The sequence below is a fragment of the Corvus kubaryi genome, unplaced genomic scaffold, assembly GCF_017639235.1.
Source record: "Corvus kubaryi isolate FWS band 111438036 unplaced genomic scaffold, C.kubaryi_AGA036_p1.0 split1-37296, whole genome shotgun sequence".
NCBI classification, from domain to species: domain Eukaryota; kingdom Metazoa; phylum Chordata; class Aves; order Passeriformes; family Corvidae; genus Corvus; species Corvus kubaryi.
This window is the reverse complement of record NW_024582075.1, coordinates 7,555,558-7,570,967: the sequence shown is the minus strand read 5'-3', so window position 1 is coordinate 7,570,967 and position 15,410 is coordinate 7,555,558. Positions and strand designations below refer to the sequence as shown.

General features: G+C 43.2%; 1 protein-coding gene across 3 annotated transcripts in view; it reads right to left on the bottom strand.

The window, feature by feature from the left end:
- Nucleotides 1-6,991, bottom strand: part of FAM172A (family with sequence similarity 172 member A) — a 265,833-nt gene extending 258,842 nt beyond the window's left edge. The window contains exons 1-2 of one of the 3 annotated variants that reach the window (XM_042013176.1): nt 6,911-6,964; nt 2,835-2,908 (exon numbers count right to left, since the gene is read on the bottom strand). The gene's annotated coding sequence lies outside the window, so the exon portion shown is untranslated. Of the gene's footprint in view, nt 1-2,834; nt 2,909-6,910 lie in introns of all 3 variants that reach the window. The other 2 variants (XM_042013175.1, XM_042013173.1) reach the window with 2 other exon arrangements.
- Nucleotides 6,992-15,410: the final 8,419 nt, after the last annotated feature.

Genomic DNA, 15,410 nt, shown 5'->3' with positions numbered 1-15,410 from the left:
TTTCACAGAGAGCAAATACAGAACAAAGACCCTTCCTGCCCCCAGGTCTTAGAATCAAAAGACATATTCGCAAACACATCTTTGCAAAACGACTTTAGTAGTCCCACCCCCTACCCATGCTATCCCCAGAACTGTTTGTAGCAATGCACAGAGAATTGGTTCAGGGAATCATATCTGAGTTAAACCAAAACAGGGACTTGATCTGAGTTAAAACTACCTTCCTTTCTTTCTTTTCCCTCACCTCCTCCTTTTTTTAAAGGCTATACTTTCAATTTATCAATTTTCAGATTTAGTTCATTACCTGGTACAACTGAGGTGACAGAACAGGAATACAGCTGCTGCTTAAAAACTTTTTTAGCCTGATTTGCCAACATGGCCAAGAAAGAAATATAGAGAAAGCAAAAGAAGGACTCAAGAAGTGATCACTGTGGTAGGAAATAGTTTATGCTTCCAAAATTCAAACTCTGCTTTTTGAAAATGCAAACATTTAAAGTAAAGGATCAGGAAATTGCCACCAATTTTTGACTTATGGATAGCATGTATTGAATGCAAGTTTGCATTAATAGTAGCTTTGATTGTGATGGCTGTGCTGGTTCTGAGATCTTCCTCCTTGGCTTACAGGTAGGCTATGTTAACACATTCCTGCAGCACAGGAGATACCAACATACGGACACAGAATTCTCTTTCGTTCAGATTTTATTTCACAAGATTGAATCATATGCTTCAGTGGGGAGATACTCTTTCAGTACAATGGTCATTATTCAAGGCATACAGACTGTGTGCATGAGCACACTTGTTTATCCCTCATTTCACCAAATTTTAATAATGCTTTTATGTAACAGCTCTTTCACTACGAAGGCTTCCTGTTAACAAATTTCTTCTTCGAAATACCTTCAGACTTCCTTTCAACTGTGGTACCTGTATTTATTTAAATCTAGCCCACTTAACATTTTCCTTCTTGAAGTCGGTTTGTAACACATATGTTCTGCAAGAGGAATGAGATGCCCATTTGTTAGGAAAAAAAGCAAGATGTTTTCAAGATTTGCTATACATTGTTCCTAAGAAAAGAAGATAAGATGCAAAGCAAGAACATGGTTTACCATCTTAAGTTAAACAAGGAGACTTAGATTTGCATGTATTGTATGCTAAAACGTGACAGCCACTCAAATGTGCATTTCAAGGCTTTATAAAGCCTGGCTTGCAGGACTTCAAAAGAAACTATAAGCACTACATTATTTGTTAGGTTTGGTCTTCAACACAGCATTGAAGACAACCTGGAGAGTACCTGGCACTCTGACAACATGATCAATCAGAATTACCTTGGCTATATTCTCAAACAAGCAGTTATTACTCCAAAAACCAAGACAAAGTATAAAACAGCTCCAAAGCACAATAAACCACCTCTTCATGCACCTAAAACAAGACAATGAGGGGTCCACTATGCCTACTGCTAAGAGAAAATATACCTCAGTCAAGGGATGACAAGAAACCAGAGAACACTTCTTGCCATGTCCCACCAAGAGCTTTAACTACAGACACGGCATAAAGCTGACACAGTGAAGAAAGCTCAATCAGTCAGCAGAATATGTACATTCCAGCTGAAATGTCCAGAGAATTCAAATTAAGTACCTTAAAAGATGTACCGCAAGTGGAAAATGGCAACTTTATGAAGCTTGTAATTCAGACAAATCCAGACCAGCTACCTTGGGAAATAGTTCACAATTTCCAAAGCTATCTTCCTATTAAATTGCATACTTTTTATCTACATCTTGGAGTTGCTTAGGGGTACTTAAGAGTAATCAAGAATATTTTCAACACAACCAAAAACATTTTCAGTACATCCCTCTCAAAAAAAAAAAAAATTAGCTTAAATGTTGACTTGAAATTTATAGTAAAATTCCTTATGACAAACTGATAACTACCAACACTAAAAAAAGCAGAAGCTGGAAAAATACAGTATGATGGGCCTGATTTTAAATGCACAAGCATCGAGAAAAAAAACCACTAACATTACTGGTGTTTCCAGTCAACGCTGGAACCAGCTAACTTGCAGTACAATTGACAATGTGTACAGCCAATTCTTATTTTAATTATCATCTCTTTCTAGATATGCAATAAAGAAAATTCTTACATCTGCCTGCCTGAGTGTCCTGGTTTTGGCCGGGTTAGAATTAGTATAGCTGTGTTTGGTATTCAGGATGAGAATAATGTTGGACGGTTTGGCTACTGTCAAGCAGTGCTTATCCCAAGCCCGGGACTTTTCTGTGTCTCATGCTCTGCTAGTGAGGAGTTGCACAAAAAGCTGAGAGGGAGCATGGCCAGGACAGGTGACACAAGCCAAAGTGACATTCCACAGAACATCATGGCCAGTATATAAACAGGGGAAGGTACCCAGAAGGGGGATGATGGCTCTTGAGGGATGGGCTACGTATTAGTCAGCAGGTGGTAATCAGCTGTACTGCACACTACTTGTCTGTCTTGAGTTTTATTTCCCTCTCTCTCTCCTCTTCATTACAATTATTAGTATCATTAGTAGTATTGTATTTTGTTTTCTTTCAATTATTATACTGCTTTTAGTTCAATCCAAAAGTTGCACATTTTTTTCTTAATTCACTTCCCATTCCACTGGGGCAGATGGAAAGGGGAAGGAAGTGACCAACAAGCTGACAGTACTTAGTTGTCAACTGAGGTTAAACCACAACACAGAATAGAAACTGTTTGCTAATAGAAGAGTTTCTTAAATTAACCACCACACTAAATATATTGATTCAGCTAATAGAAGCTAATGGTTGCTAAGACAATACTTATTTCACCTAAGTATTAAAAATCAATACCTATAATAGTCAAATGTCTATATAGCAAGCTCATCACAGATCGGTCTCCTTAATTTCTGCTGGCCAACAGGAACCTAGAAGAATACAGAAACACCTAAAATTAGCTTCATAAAGTCTTACATGGCTCATCTTTCCTCTTTGGATATACACTCAACAGAATACAAATTGTAGTACCAGAGAGGTTCCATGCACATGGAGGTCAATACTGTTCAGGAGAGTGTAATAGGAATAAAAGCAGTTGCATGAAGACTTCACTAGACCACAGAGCAGGCCACCAGCCTCACCAGCAGTATCATTCGTTACTAAATAATTCATGAAACAGATTGCTCAGAAAACTGGCTGAGAGGCTTTCACCAACTTTTCCACCAACTGAAGTACAAGGTGATTCAGGATGCAGATCCATGATCTGCTGAAGTCCCTATGATATACTTTCAGCCCTGCTCCTACTTCTAGATTCTCCAGTCCAGTCCTACATCATTTCTTATAGATTCATAGAAGCACTTGGATTTTGAGTGACCTTGCAACTTATCTAGTCCAATGACCCGCCATGGGCAGCACCATCTTTCACAACACCAGTCTGCCCGAAACACCTGCCTGGCCTTCCACTTACCGGGACACGGCACCCATAGCTTCTCTGGACAACCTGCTCTCATGTCTTAGCATCCTCATTGTAAAAATTTCTTCCTAGTACCTACTCTAACTTGACTTCTTTTAGTTTAAAGCTGCTGTCCCATGTCCCACCACTACTACTTATGATGGCACTCATGCCAGTGAGCAAGTTGATGCAATGAGAAAGAAGAATTTTGTATCTCTAGTTCTGTATCAGCTGGATCAGCTTCTTCACCTGGCTCACTATGCAGCCAGCTGATCTTCTGCATGGCTTGGAGCAATAGGCAGGAAGCAGAGAGGAGTGCTGCCTATTCCACCAACAGGAATCTAATGTGAACAGGCTGTGACACTGCACCCTGGGCACTTTTTTTAACAGAGTGGGTCTGCAGCTGGACATAAATAACTTTTGGTCCCAGTCTAATTCATAGAAGCAGTCAGCCATAAAACAAAAATCATTACCACAACTAATGTACTAATAAGTAACTGATGATGAGCTGAGCAGAAAGGCAAGGATGATATAAAAGTGAATGTTATCTTTTCACCTTTCAATCAAACTCAGCTACATTACAAAAAACAGCGTAAGGAATGCTGTTAGTAGTTAAGTATTAAGTTCTCAAAGTCCACACAGCACACAAAATGCTGAAAAATAACCATGAAAAATAAAAAATTTAAACCTATTAAATTGTACTCTGAGAATTCTACTCAGTACAAATCTGTGAAACTGATCTACAGGCTAAGTAGATACATGTACTTATAAAGAGAAAAAAATATCCTTCTAAGGCACCAAACAAATTCACAGAGCAGTATTAAATTTCATAAGAGGATGTTTTTATGTCCATTGTTAACCAATTTGTTTCAGTAAGCTTGTGGAAAAAAATTTTAAAAAGATATCTATTCATTCTTTGTATGTATGCTTTACTTCAAAGAATTCCAGTAATCTATTGAAAATCTAAAAAACTCCTCAGTCATGACAGCACATTGTTCCCCAAAGGAACAGTGGGTCAGATTCAAAGTACCAGCAATAGAGTTGTATTCAGAACTTTTTCTATAGAGCCTGGAATGGGCAAAACCTCCAGAGTCAGTGCTGAGTCTTCAAGGGAAAGAGAAAGAAGGTTGTGAACTTAAAAGAAGAGATTCTAAAAGATAAATCCCCACTGAGTAATTATAAGGAGAAGCTCTCCCAAACATTTGCTAACTAGTACATAAAAGGCAATTCAGTAAAGACCATGGTCAAGTCAACTTGCAGATTTAAATATAGTCATAATTGGCTACAATCACTGAAAAGGCAATCTCAAGAAGACAGACAAAATCCAGGCACCGGTGAGAAAACTCCAATAATTAAAGGTATTTCACTAAGGCAGAGGGCAGTCTGAGCGTGCGCTATGTGTCTGAAATGACGATGCCCTTGTCTGCCTCCAGCTGCTCAGTACTGCTGGCCTGCTGGAAGTTTTCATCTTATTCCTACGCCTACCCGCACCTGCTAACCTACTGCAGACAAAAATAGTTGGGTCAGCTTAAACACAATAAATATTACATCTGTCTTAACCCACCATGTTCTGACAGATGTGGGCTGGGGAGTGCCTACACTAACACCAGAAGTGGTAGGCACATCAGACCTCCAGCTGACATGCGGGAAGTAAGTACTGGCAGCAACTTCAGCAACAGCCATCACCCGGGGCTTGTATCTGGAGCTACCCTGTGAAGACCAATACTCTTGTCAGCAAAGAATCTTTTTGTTTTTGTTTTTAAAGAAAGTGAAATAATATCTGAAACACTCAGAACAGCAGATCTCCTCAATTCCAAACCCAGAGCAGCATATAAAGACATGCTTTCTGCATTTGCACATTGGTTGCACTCTGTGACACACCCCAAGCCGCTGAGTATCTTCAATTGTTAAGATTTTAGTTTCCCCTAGACAAGAGCTTTTTTACCTTTTCCTACATAATTACAGAATACCTAATTTTGAAACCTGAAGGTTTTCTTTAACCAGGATGCTTTCATAAAGCTGCTCTGCCGTTCTTAACAGAACATGCTGCCACTCTCTTTCACCCCCAGCCTCCTTAAAGATTCCAAGAAAATACTAAGGGTTACTAAAAGGACACCACCTTTCTGCTATATTACTGGTAACTATTCTTCTTTCAAGGCAAATTTTGTTAATACCCCACTCTTCAGAATCACCAAATCAGTGTTCCATTAAGATCAGAGGTATCCAGTTAGCTTTGTAATTGCTATTGCTTTTATGACACTTCTTTTGCCAATTATGGTATGTCCTGAACAAGATCTGTGACCTGCTCATTCAAACTTAATACTTTAGCCAAAAACTCCATGCAAAAATAATGTAAAGTGGAAGACACATTTTGTGAGGACTTGATAAGTTGGCTTACATGGTTCTGAGCAGCTTGGCTTATGTAACACCACAATTAAAAGTTAGCTATCTGGAAGGAAAGAATTCATTCTCTCTCAGAAGCTTCAGTATTTATCTTTGAAAGAAAAAAGAAGGCCACAGTTCCTCTAAAAGAAAAGAGAATGGATTCTGGAAAGGAACTACAGATGCCCAACCTCTCCTCTTAGAATTACAAATTTTGAGTTTTCTTCCTGCCAAACAAAAATCAAGAAAAAGTAACAATTTAAACTGGAAAATTATTTCTCTACATTTGGATAACTCAGGAATGGCAAATATTTCATGCAGCTTTCTAAGCTGCCAGCACAACTTCAACAAACTTAAGTCTAAAAAGTTTTCAATCCCATCTAATTAGAAAAGCAAGATTTGAAATGAAAATTACCACTCAAGCCCATATTTTATTAAGTCAGAAGAACAACGCTCAAATGACTTTTTGTCATTTACAACTGCACAGGAAGCTTGCATTAAGCAGCGGAGAAAACTGGCAAGTCTTGTTTTGCAAAAGCAGCTGACAGCACCAAAACCTGCAGCAATGACTGTAAGGATACATTCCGAAGAACAACGCCTTCGATTATGTAAAAAATTGAAACTGTTATTCCCTTTTCTGGTTCATGTGACACCCTTGATATCGGGAAACAGTTGCGAAGGGGCCAACACGTGGAGTGGCAGCAGGCACAGCGCGGCGCTCCGTAGAGCCTGGGGGCCGCTCCTGGGTGGTGACACCGTGGCCACTTCCCCGCACCCCCACTGACACGGGCATCCAGGTACTTCTACACCCGTCCCAGCAGCCCACGTGGGCAGCGCGGAGAGCTCGGGGGCCCTGCCACAAGCAGCCGCCGCCGCCCCGTCTCCTCCCGCTGCCTCTCGGGGCCTGTCGCCAAGCACACGGGAGGCCCGCGGGCCCGCAGTCTTCATCCCGGTGCAGGGCTGCGAGAGGCGCCTGGGCGCCGCCACCCCGACTCTCCCGCCGCCGGGGCCGGTCGCCCCCTCCTGCCTGAAGCCCGCGGCCGCCGCTCCCCCGCGCCCCTCGCCGGCGGCGCTGCCCGGGCCGGGCCGCCGCACGTACCTGGCGCCGTCGCCGGCGGAGCGAGGCGCGCGCAGCGCCGTCACGGGGAGCGCGCGGCCGCCCCGGGCCTAGTGCCGCGCGCGGCTCCGCCCGCCCCCTGCTGGCTCCACTTCCGGGGTCCGCGCTCGGTGACGTCAGCGCCCGGCGGCGCGGCGGGGAACCCGGAAGTGGAGCGCGAAGGGCGGCGGGGACGGGGGTGAGGCTGCCGCCCTCGGGCCGCTCGCCTGGAAAACGTGAGGGGAGTGGGCGCGGCGCTGAGTCGGGGACCTGAGGGCAGGCGAAGCCTGTCAGGGTGCTGCCCAGAGACCGGGTTTTTGAGGAGCTCTGTCGGAATAAAGAGACGAGGGAGGCGGCAGGCTCCCGGCAACGCTGACAGAGACCAGGCGGATACCGGCGGCATCTAGATCTCGGGCTGTTGCTCGAGTCCTGGTACATCTCGCTAGGAAGGTCGTATTTCAACTCCCAGCTTTCCATTGTGATCACTTAGGAATGTAAAAAGGAAAGACGATAAATTTTTTCATATTAGATGGAAACATCTTCCGAAATACATGCGGCCCGTGTTGCATTGGTCTACCGTAAAACACTGACTGCCACAAGCAGTCCCAACACTTTTGTTCTTGCATAGCAAGAAGTGCCTTGAGTTTGATTTCAAGGATACAGTGTCTTCCTCCCTTGAAAAGCTCTCCAGATTTGGTCAGATGACTGCTGACAACTTGCATCATGGCAAATGCTCTCATGGTTCTGCCCACACAGGATGGTTGTGAGGAGCTCCTGTCCCAAGGACATCTGCAAAATGTCACATAACCATGTGTGCAGCTGAAATGTTTCATCCCCTCTTATATCCCAATCATGACTGATAGCGAAATTTAGCAAACTAGAGCCATGGACAGGTCTATGTGGGAGAAACATTTTTCATCAAGGTCTCTCCCAGCTGCTCTCTAATGACCCAATGCAGTAACCTTGTATTTCTTCTCTCAATGGAACAGTTTGGGTAGGAAGGAACCTTTAAAGGCCATCTAGTCCTAGCCCCCCTGCAATGCACAGAGACATCTTCAAACTGATGAGGTTGCTCAGAGCCCTGGCCAGCCTGACCTTGGATGTATCCCAAGCATGGGACAACCTCTCTGGGCAACACGTTGCAGTGTTTTCTGCAATACCTAAGGAAGGAACAAGTGAAATACTTTTCTTCTTCAGTGCAGAAGATATTACAATGTCTTGGAGAACTAGTCTGTTTACATTTTGGAAGTTATGTTTGAGCCTCGCATATTGAGACTATTTTCCCTGTATTTCCCATGTTAGAAAAAACTGGTGCTTAGATGTGGGTCTTTCAGTGAGACATTAGGGATACCATATTGATGTAAGCAATCCTGTCCTCTCATTTGGAGTTCATTCTGTCTCTCTTTGCAAGTACTGCTAAATTGCAAAGTGAACCAGGTTAGTACCGACTCACATTAAAAGCAGTCAGTGTTTTTTATTGGGGTTTTAATCTGGTTCACCATCATTCTCCATCTCTTGCAGTACCCACAAAAAATGTCCCACATCCCAAACAATAACAAAAATAAACCAGTAGAATATAGGAGTATAGATCAAGTTTCAGGGACCATTTGTGTAAATAGTAGAGCTAAAAATGTGCTGTGTCTCTGATCTTGATACAGCCTTTTGTAATTACAGATCCAGGGAAGGATTTAAGGAGGGCAACTTTATCAAATCAAGTCATGAGGATGTTGTGGGTTTGGAGATGCTTGACCTACGAAGATCTGACCACAGATCTGAAGATCTTCCTATTACAAAGAGGTAGCAGTTTAAAAGGGCAGGTTTCCAAGACTCATTGTGGGACTGACCCCAAAACTCCAAATATCAGAGTAAGGAGGAACCAGAGGTAGTGTGTAATTAATAGCTTTTGCTGGAAGCTGGACTTTTATGTTCTGTTTGCGTATAGAATTGTGGAGTTATGGTATCTCACAGACCTCTGTGAGCTACAATAATACCACTAATAGGCTAATACTAGCAAAAATACTGATCTGCATGCCTGTTGAATTCCAGGTTGGACAGGGCTTTGAGCAGCCTGGCCTAGTGCAAGGTTCCCTGCCCATGGCAGAGGGGTTGAAACAAAATCATCTTTAAGCTCCCTTCCAGCCCAACCCTTGTTATGAGTCTCTGATTCTATGAATGTCTGGTAAGGTTCTTGAGCTCACTTTTTAGCAATATGAAGTCCAACCTATGACCTAACACCACCCTGTCAACTAAACCATGGCACTGAGTGCCACATCCAGTCTTTTCTTAAACACCTCCAGGGATGGTGACTCCACCACCTCCCCAGCCAGACCATTCCAATGCCCCATCACTCTTTCTGTGAAGAAATTCTTCCTAATGTCCAGCCTAACCCCGCCCCCCGTGCAGCTTAAGACTGTGTCCTCTTGTCTTGTTGCTGTTGCCTGAGAGAAGAGACCAACCCCCACCTGGCTACATCCTCCTTTCAGGCAGTTGTGGAGAGTGATAAGGTCTCCCCTGAGCCTCCTTTTCTCCAGGCTAAACAGCCCCAGCTCCCTCAGCCTCTTCTCATAGGACTTGTGCTCCAGACCCTTCACCAGCTCTGTTGCCCTCCTCTGGACATGCTCCAGCACCTCAACATCCTTCCTAAATTGAGGGGCCCAGAACTGGGCGCAGTATTAGAGGTGTGACTTCACCAGTGCTGACTACAGGGTAAGATTGACTTCCTGGTCCTGCTGGCCACACTATTCCTGACACAGGCCAGGATGCCCTTGGCCTTCTTGGCCACCTGGGCACACTGCTGGCTCTTGTTCAGTCTGCCACTGTCCCTTTCTGCCTGGCCACTGTCCTGCCACTCTGTCCCCAGCCTGTAGCACTGCAGGAGGTTGTGGCCAAAGTGCAGGACCCGGCACCTGGTCTTACTAAACCTCCTGTCATTGGATTTGGCCCATCAATCCAACCTGTCCAGGTCCCTCCCAGAGCCCTTCTACCCTCCAGAAGATCAACACTTTCTCCCAGCTTGGTGTCATCTGCAAATTTGGTGATGGTGTACTCAATCCCCTCATCCAGATCATCGATGAAGATACTAAACCGGACAGGGCCCAACACTGATCCCTGAGGAATGCCACCAGTGACTGGCTCCCAGCTGGATATACCACCACGCTCTGGGCCCAGTCATCCAGACAGCTCTTAACCCACAGAAGAATGCATCTGTCAGTTGTGCATCCAAGATTATTAAAACTGCTTTCCTTTCATTTCAGTTCACAATTTAAGCAAAAACATAATTTACTTATGTGGACTAAGTGAAGGTAAATTTGAAACACTCAGATGCAGTAGAAGTTAGTTTCATAAAATATCCTCAAAAACTCAGACTTTACCCATGTCTGGTAAAATGTAGAGAAAGAACGTGGTTTATGAAACAACAGTCCCCTACAAAATGCATAAGTGGCCATATAATTAAAACAGTCTTGGACTGCATTTAGTTAATGACTGTCAATGTGTCTAGTCTGTAGAAGGCTACAGACCTAGTTAAAAGTGATGAGTGGATTCAGCATTTGTTACATTGTCCTTCATGGACATAGATGGCTTCTGAGACTGTAAAGGAAATGTAGGGAAGGCTAAAACTGCATAACGCATGCTTTTTGTATTAATTCTTTCCAAATAAGCTGGATTGAACCAACTCATATTCAGTTGTCATGACTCCCCTTAGAATGACCGGTTACTCCATACTAAGCAGATATGCATAGAAACTGTGGTAGCATGGTTTTGGCTGGGATAGAGTTGATTTTCATCTTAGCTGGTACAGTGCTATGTTTTGCTTGTAGTATGAGAATAATGTGGATGACACACTGGTGTTTCAGTTATTGCTCAGTAGTGCTTATACTACATCCAGGACTTTGCAGTTTCTCATGCTCTGCCAGCAAGGAAGTGAACAATAAGTCATGAGGGGGCATGGCCAGGACATACTTTTCTAATATGAACTAGACATCCCTCATTTGTTTGCCTGGACTTGTTCCCTAAAAGAGTCCTTTCTGTTACCCTGCCTTTGTTTTTGCCCGGGGGCCCCTGTGCACCCCCCCGCAAATGTAAGTAGTAAAATGAAGGCCAGAGACCTTGCTCCTTTCCCATGAAACAATTAGGAAACTGAATTTGAAAAAGAGGGTGTTTCAAAGAGAAACTTGTCAACTACCAGTCATATGAACTAATGGCAACACTGCACTGAAAACAGCACAGAGGGCTAAAAAAATCAAACACAGAAACAAGACTCAGATTTTCAAGAATGCCGCTAAAGCAATAATATCGTGGAAGGAAGGGTCCTGGGATGCACTGGGCATGTGAGATAAGCAAGCCAGCCAACAGATGAGGTCAAAGTCTCCAACTGACCTGGGCAAGTGGCTCTGCCAGTGTCTGTCTGCATCACAGAAATGAGGAAAGCTGTTCTGAGAGCTGCAGTCCATGTGACAGAGCACGCAGTTTGCAGTGCTGTCAGTATGAAAATATTTTTTTTAATTTAGAGGAAAAAATTTAAATCAATTCATATAAAAAATGGGAGAAGTTACTTTAAGACTTCATCATATCTAAAAAGAAGCACACCAAGGGGGTCAAGTATTTGTCGATGGCAAGTGATCATGGTCTGAAGACAGATTTTACAGTATCAAATACTGCTGTAACAAGGATTATTTCCAATGGCTGAAAAAACATCATCAACTGAAAAAACTGAACAGAAAAGATGAATGAAAATATTGTGAATTAAACAATTTCGAACCCCAAAATGCCAGCTTCTGAAGTTTAATACTGTAGCTTAGTGAAAACAGGGAAGAAGCTCTTAAGGTTATAAATACATGCAGGATAAATAGAAAAACATGGAATTTGGTAATGGATACCAAGAAAATGAGGAATTATTTCAAACTTAATGAGATAACAATCAAAGCAGGTAATGGAAAAAGCTGCAATAGGCATTTTTTAATTCACATTCTGCAATGCACTTTATGATGTGTTCTTTGTTGTGCTAGATCTTATTTGTGTCGCGTGACAGTTGGCGATGGAAGAGACAGGGCAGATTGCTTGGATGCAATAAGCAATTTTATTGATACAGAGCTGAGTATTTATACCTTTTCAGCAGTAACTAAAAATAGATTCTTATATAAGCAGCAATCACTATAACAACCATATCTATGTTTCTTAATAACATTGCAAAACTACAAGCTAGCACTAACTGACACATACCAAGCATGCCATTCCCTTATTCTAGCTATTTCCTGGTAGGCCGTACTGCCTGCCATGGTTCGCGGCCTAGCAGCGTTAGCGCGTCCACTTCTGACATGAGTTTAGCAGTGCTCTCACTTCTGCTTTCTAGCTGTGTCTCCACATCTCCCCCTTTTTCTTTGTTGACTTATCAATCAGTCTGTGAACACATTGCAAAACACATGGCAGACAAATCATCATAAGCAGCAGCATGGCTAAAATATAAATTCCTGCTTTAGCTAAATGCTTAAGGCAGCCAGTGAGTCCCCATCCTCCAAGTATGTTTCCAAGTCAGTTGTTATCACTTAAAACTCTCAATTTGGTGACACCATCTTGAAGGGCTTGTATGTTAGCATGAATAGACAAAGAGTGATCAGACAAGTTCATGCAGCATAAGCCTTCAAATTCGTCACAATGATGCCCATATGCCAAAAGCAAAAAGTCAATTGCAGCTCTATTCTGCAGTGTAGCATGTCTCACGCTATCAACATCTGTTAATAAGCCTGTTAAAGCAGAGCTAGTAGCATTAGTTTGTTTTGCAAGCCAGCAGCCAAGGTTATTCAGGGTTTTCAGTGCATGTGCCGTTCCAATAGATGGAATAATAGAGGCAAACACTCGGGCTCCTAGGTTCCAAGATTGAACATTATCATCACAATCCTGGCTATATGTGTGTGTGCTGCATTTTGCTCACACCAGCTTGTGCAAAGATCGTAAGTTTCCCTGAAAAGAGTGAAACATGCTTAGTTGCCCAAAACTACAAGGACCTCCTACGGCCTTACCCAGTATTCCCTTCCAAGCTCCGTTTCCACATATCAAAAATATGTTGTCTAACAATCCCATAGCAGTGCTTCCAGGAGTAGTTGGTTGGGGCAAAGTATGGTTACACCAGGCAGAAGCATTGGCGTAAATTCCTGTTCCTGAAACATCTAGGCCGAATTTTCTATTGGGACTGTTATATTTCTGAAATTTCTATTGGGACTGTATAATTTAGATAAAAACACAAAAGGCTGTGTGGACCCAAAAATATCCAATTCTTGAGGTTGCATAGGAGGAGGGAGAACGTTAAGAACCTTATCTACTCCTAAACTCTTGTCGTTGGAAAAATACCATTTGTCTGATTCACCAGCCTTTTCACGCCAACTTTCCTGGCCACCACCAGGTCGGCTCAATTCGACCCACAGCAGTACACTCTCTTCAAACTGTTAAATTGAATAAAACATCCACTTCACTTTCCACTAAGGGCATAGCTACCAAACAGGTTTGGAAAGGGTCACCAGGGGAGGTCATGGACAGGCACAACATGGACTCGTTTAAAGCTTCAGCTAGTGTAAGCCAAACATTGTGTTCTGGGAGGGGTGGCATTGTGACCACCTCTCCTTCATCGAGAAGGAGTCCTACTAAGAGGACCAGCCTGAACAGGCAGATCAGGCTCCCAAAAATACCATTGTGGAAGCCAGCCTTATTCATGACCACACATAAATTTTAAAATGATACAGTTACCGTAAGAATAGCACAAAGGATCACACTGTGGACAGTTGCCAGGATGGTGATGCAATATGCAATACCACCGCTTCTAACACTTTCAACACTGACACAAAACCCACACCTGATGGGAGTAATTTTTGCAAACAAAACAAGGAATAGGGTTATTCTCAAGTCCAAGTCTCTCCTTAAACCATTTCCAATACCACTCACAAAGAGAGACTTGATCTGCAATTACAGCTTCTACTTCTGTTGGAGTGGGTCGTCCCCGGAAATCAAATAGTAGTGTAAAGTCGATAAGTCCTCTGGAATCAAGTAGAAACTGGTTGAGCTGGTGGTTGGGAGGAGGTGTCCTCTGTGATCTCTGGAACCAAGGCAGAGACTGAAATGGCTGGGGTCTCCACTGATAGTGTGCCAGGGTGGTCAAGATCCTCAAGATCCTCAGGAGAAGTTTTCAAGGATTCTCTGAAGGGTCTCACGTTCTTAGCTGGGATCTACCTTGGGCCATTCTCTGTAGAAACACAGGTAAAACCCCTTCCCCATGTGATGAGGGGATAAGGTCCCATGATCTTACCTGTTTCTTGGTCATTAACAAGGACTGGGGCCTTCTGTTTAACTTCTAACTGTTGGTTATTCCCAAAGTGCCTTACAATCGGAGGGTTGGGATCCATCAGGGAACCGTTTAAAAAATTAAAAACATACAATGCCTTCTGTAATTGCTCGGCTGGGGTAGCATTCCCCATTCCCCCTTTCTGTTGTAATAAAAGACACTTTAGTGAACAGTGGGCTCACTCAGTGATAGCTTGGCCTGTGGAGGAATAAGGAATCTCCGTTTTGTGTGTCACTCCCCAGAGGGCAAGAAAATTTGCAACTCTCTGGGAAATATACGCTGGCCCATTATCAGTTTTAATTTGTGAAGGAATTCCCAAGACAGCAAAGGCACTCGCAAAATGATGGCAAACATCTTCTGCCGATTCTCCTGTATAACAGGATGCAAACAGGGCACCTGAAAAGGTGTCTATAGAGGAATGTATATACTTAAGTCTGCCAAAACTGGGGAAGTGAGTAACATCTGTTTGCCAAATTTCGAGGCTCTGGAGTCCTCTAGGGTTAACACCTCCAGCAAGAGAGGGAAAGGAGTGTCTTTGACAGTCTGGGCACACAGCCACAATGCTAGAGGCTTGGCAAGAAGGCAAAGCAAAAGTTCTCGCAAGTGCAACAGCATTCTGATGGAAAACTGAGTGACTGATTTTTGCCTGGGAAAAGCGATCAGGTAACGCTTGCCCAGGTAGCGTAAGCAAATCCACCTGGCGATTTCCTTCTGCAATAAAACTAGGCAAGGTAGTGTGAGATCTAACATGCATTACAAAATAGGACTCTTGTCTATTATCTAAAAGGAAAACAAGTTGTTGCAGCCAATAAAACAAGCCTGCATTGGGCACATCTTTCAACACAGCAGCTTCAGCTCTTTCCACAAGTCCTGCAACATAAGCAGAATCAGTTCTTAGGTTTAAAAGAATAGGCCAGCATTCAAAGGCTCATACAATGGCTGCTAATTCAGCAATTTGAGGGGATCCTGAAAGAGTGGTGACATCTGAGTCCCATCGATTGGGATTTGAGTCTCACCACAGCATCATAGACTTGTGGGAGCAACCAGATCCATCTGTAAAAGCAGTTAACGCTTGCAAGGGGACTTTGCTTCTCTTGGGTCGTGTTAAAAGATTAAAACCTGCTGCCATGAGCTTGTGTTTTGGGGGATGTGTAGAAAGTTGTCCAGAGAAAT